This window comes from Bidens hawaiensis, unplaced genomic scaffold (assembly GCF_021521415.1).
Source record: "Bidens hawaiensis isolate Kalapana, Puna unplaced genomic scaffold, B.hawaiensis_p1.1 tig00000702_1, whole genome shotgun sequence".
In the NCBI taxonomy this organism is placed as follows: Eukaryota; Viridiplantae; Streptophyta; class Magnoliopsida; order Asterales; family Asteraceae; genus Bidens; species Bidens hawaiensis.
The window spans coordinates 3,437,398-3,442,679 of NW_027491042.1; the positions used below are offsets into that span (position 1 = coordinate 3,437,398).

The window sequence follows — 5,282 nt, forward strand, 5'->3', positions numbered from 1 at the left end:
CATCACCATCATCATGATTAATAACTTGTTAACTAACTCCCTTTTATTAAACAACTTTGATGTGTTAGATACTATCTTTCACTACTTATGTGGAAATGACGTGACGACACTTTGATTTACTAACAATGCTCCATAACACTTAGGTAACGTTTGGTATGCCGGAATGAAAAGCGGAATATAATTGACCACTGCGGCTGAATGAAAAAAAGGGTTTGGTTGGTTAATGAAAATGAATAATTCATTACCATCCATTCCAATCCCACTAAAATACCTCAACTTCATTCCATCCACTCCCTTTTTTTTTCTTGCTTTTTTTCATATCATTATATCTTTCACCCGACATCACCTTCATCATCCTCCCCGCCACCACCCTACATCACCCTCGCCACCCTCCCACCGCCACCACCCTTGCCCCCGCCACTGCCACCAGCCACCACCGCCACCCACTACCATCAACCACCGACCACCTCCGCCCTCGCCCCTTGCCACTACCACCAACACTGTCAGCCACCATCACCCAACCGCTCACCACCGTCAGTCCGTCACTCACTACCGTGACCACCACCACCGACCATCACCAAACACCGTCCATCACCACCACCACCACGCACCATAGCTGCCACTCGCCGCCAATTTTATTTTATTCCTCGTCTTTTCCTACATATCAAACAACACAAAGTAACGTTTCATTCAATTCTCACATCTTAACAAAACAAGACAATGAAAATATATTAATCTATTTCATTCTTTTATCTTATCTGTTCCATTCATTTATTTATTCTATTACATCATGCAAACAAACCCTTATCTAGAAAAAAACACCCGTGGTGCCCTGACTATTACCAATCAACATTTGAAATAAACTTAGAACCAAAAATAGAATGTGCACGGACATATCTGACTCGCTTACGCAGATCCTTCTATAAAATAAACAAATAGGACTAGATAAAACAATCCACATTAATCACAATCTTTGCCTTCACCTTTTAGCCCATGGTTAATAAACTATAAAAAATTTTAAAGTCTTCAAAGATTTGCAGGTAAGAAAACAATCCCTCACACTCTTCACTATCATCAACAATTAAACACATATGTATGTATATTATATATATGTGCCATCTTACACTCACGATCGATCAACATCAAAATGGAGAAACACACATTTCCAAAAATGACTATTACGTCCTTATCCTTCTTATATCTCCTTGCTTCCTCATGGGCAATATCAAACAAAATTGGCATAAATTTCGGTCGGGTTGGGAACAACCTCCCACCACCATCCCGCTCCATCGAGCTTCTTCAAATCATGAAGGCGGGTCGTGTCAAACTATACGACGCGGACCACGAAATACTACGACTCTTATCGACCACAAACATAGAAGTCACAATAATGGTCACTAATGAAGAAATATCGGGAATTGCTAGTAACCAACAAGTTGCTGACCAATGGATACATGAACACATCCTTAACCACTATCCCGCAACCATGATTCGGTATGTCCTTGTCGGGAATGAGGTTTTAAGTTACTCGAGCACCGACCAAGATATACAAATAATGAGGGATCTTGTACCCGCGATGAGCCGGCTTCGGGCCACACTTAAGGCCCAAAACATTAACAACATTAAAGTTGGCACCCCTCTTGCTATGGATATTATGGGGACAACTTTCCCACCTTCAAGTGGAACGTTTAAACCCGAGTTAGTTAACCGAATCGTGCCATTACTAAACTTCTTACGTGGGACAAACTCGTTTTTCTTTCTTGATGTGTACCCGTATCTTTCGTGGGCTGATAACCCAACGGGCATAAATCTTGATTATGCATTACTTGAAGGGAACCAAACTTATACGGATATGGGTAGTGGGCTAACATACACGAATTTACTGGACCAGATGATTGACTCGGTTTACTTTGCTATGGCTAAAGTTGGTTTTAATAGTGTGAAGATTGCGATAGCCGAAACGGGTTGGCCACATGAAGGTGACTCGAACCATGGTGCTTGTAAGGAAAATGCCGCCAAGTATAATAGGAATGTTATTAAAAAGGTGACCGCGGTTCCAGCTAAGGGAACCCCGGCTCAACCTGGGTTCGTTATACCGACGTTTATATTTTCCTTGTATGATGAGAATGAGAAGACCGGTCCGGAATCGGAGAGGCATTGGGGGTTATTGTATCCTGATGGAACCCCGGTTTATGAGGTGGATTTGAGTGGGAAGGCATACAAGTCATGATAAGAGGAGGGTTCAATGCTAAATAATTTAAGAACCGTGAGAACTAATATGGGTCATTCATTATTAATTATTACTCGGAAAAGGGTAAAATTGTAGAAGATTAAATGAGTTTTATTTCTAATTAATTAATTTTCCTACTTTCTTTCTCATAACAAGTTTTGCACACTTCGTAGATCAGAGAATTATAGTGTGTCTACACGTTGTTTGTAGATGTTTAGAATATGTGAATACGCATTATTATATGCATATGTGCATATAACCATGCTGCATAGATAGCCTACTAAATTAATTTATATTCTCTCTTCTCTCTCTCTCTCTTTGTAACTCATACCAAGTCTCAAACACCCGTGTAGACTAGAAAATTATACTCCGTAATAAACATAAACAACGGTAGATTTTATAATATACGAATACACATAAATTTATGCATATCCATTAATTCAAGTATATTCACATCACATAACAATGATGTATTTTACTAATCATGTTAAATTAAATCTTAGAAAAAAATGAACAGATTTTGGTTGGTCTCTCAATAATCGTGCCTAAACAAATCTTAGGTAGCGTTTGGTATGCATGAATAGAGAATGAAATGGAATGATCCATTGTGAAGTAATGAAAAATAGTGTGTTTGGTTGACCAAAGGAATGGAATGACTCATTACCTAACCCATTCCATTCCCTCTAAAATACCACAATTTTATTCCATCCATACCCCATGTTTTTTTTCATTTCATTCCCTTCTTCACCCTACATCACCTCCACCACCCTCCCAACACCACCACCACCCAACATCAACACCCACCACCACCACCAACCGCCGCCGTCACTGCCACCACCATCGCCGTCCACCGCCACCACCGCCGCCACCACCCACCTCCACCAACCATCGCCATCGGTGCCAGCCACCCAGCACCGCCAGCCGCCCGCCGCATATATAAACCCACCATCGCACATGCCGCCCACCGTCACCGCTGCCCACCACTGCCGCCACTATCACCAATCACCACCATCGGCGTCCACCGCCGCCACCACCCACCTCCACAAACCATCGCCATCAGTGCCAGCCACCTACCACATCCAACCGCCTGTCACATTCATCAATCATCGTCCCACCATCACCCACGCCACCCACTGTAACCGCTGCCCACCACCACCTCCACTGTTACCCGCCACCACCACCGTACCGTTACCGCCACCGCTCCCACCACCACCACTCACTACCATTTTAATTTTATTATTATTTTTTCCTTACCTACCAACAATACAAAGTAATGATTTATTTCATTCCCATGTGGTAACCAAACATTTCATTGGAATGGTAATAACCCATTCCATTCCTTTGTCCATTCCATTCCGTCGTTCATTCCATTACTCCATACCAAACAGACCATTAATGTAATAAACGTACTCATTTAGAGTAATTGGTTTTAAACTATGGAGTCATAAATATATATTTCAGATTTTCAGTGTTTAACTACGTTAATGAATAAACTGCTAGTGGTACACCTGGCAAGGCCCCAATCTTATATATTATATATTTCATGGTTACTTAAAATAACTTTAATTTTAGTTATAGAATTATAAAGTTATCAGAACCAATTCATACAGTGTATGAACTATGAACTCTAAGTTAGGTGAAGTGGTGCTACTTTTATAATGTGGCATCCATTTGAAACCTCTGATATAATGGTGTGCATTCAAAGTGGACCAAAACAAAGCATCCAAAATCAAACCAATGGAATCAAAGTTTACCATCAAGACTCCTCTCCTCCACTTATGTCTCTTCTTTTTGGCTGTCTCCTTCCTCCACCGCCATGTAGCCGCTAGTCACGAGGCGGCAAACGATTCAAAACCCCCTTATAACGACTCATTAGAAGACCTGTTGGAGGAGTTGCTAGGTTCCGAGATTACAAGAAGGTATTTGGAACAAAAAAAGTACATCTCGGTCGGGGCTTTGAAACGAGATCAACCCGCTTGTGATGGTGGCGGTAAAGGAGAAGCTTATACAAAATCGGGTAGTTGTGTACCTCCATCATCTAATCCTTACAATAGAGGGTGTACAAAGTATTATCGATGCGAGCGTTGAGTAGAAGTTAAGATTTTGTTTCATAAAGGTGAATGATTAAAAGGTTATCATAGATGTTTCATGTTTGGTGTTTATGTTAGTTGGAAACCTTGTCTAGTTTAACAGAATGATTCACACTTGTTCGAGAATCGTGTCTACTTATCACCAACTGTCTTTAGGTGGTTATTTTAAGGTACAATAATTGCTACATGCATTTACCTTTGTTTATTTAACACAAAATAATAATCCAAAAGATTTCAAAACTCTTTTTTTTTTTATCGAACAAGAGTATAAAAGAAAAGAAAACAGGTCAAAAGTAGGTGAAAGTTTATTGTTATATGACCTATTAAATCATACTTTGCAAATTTTAATGACCAACAAAAGCACGTTTCACCAATAAAAATCTACTAGCAAGGAGTTAGACATACCCGTACAACAACAACCATACTTGACATAGTAATTATTTACACCTAACCCATTATGACTTATAGAAAGTTAGCCCATTACCAACCGGTCCATTCGCACTTCTATATAAAGCCATGATGCACTTTGTTTAAAGTTGATAAAAGGGTAGGAAGAGAAGAAATTGAGTAAACGGTCTCAACCATGAGAATGATATCATAACCACTCGACCCAAACATCAATTTGAGTACAATCGTCATCAAGAAAGGGAGTTTTGAAATAGAATCTTGTGATTAAGACTTTACAAGAAGATTAGCAACAGCATTGAGTGAGACATTGTAGGGCCTCAAAACTGAAATCTTGTAAGACTTTTAAATATGAAGTAGGGGTGGGAAAAAACTGATTAGTTAAACTGAAGCTAAAATAACCGATAAAATCGAACTGGATAAACAATGATTCGTTTCTTTTTTCAAAACGAAAAATTCAGTTTGATTTTAGTTAGGCGTTGTTCCAAAACCGAACTGAACCAGGGAACCCAAACCACAGTGAACTAGTTTATATTGTTTGTTTCTTGATGTATAGC

General features: G+C 39.8%; 1 pseudogene; it reads left to right on the forward strand.

Moving 5' to 3' along the window:
• Nucleotides 1-1,141: 1,141 nt before the first annotated feature.
• On the forward strand, nt 1,142-2,259 carry LOC143532627 (putative glucan endo-1,3-beta-glucosidase A6 pseudogene; annotated as a pseudogene).
• The last annotated feature ends 3,023 nt before the right edge of the window (nt 2,260-5,282 follow it).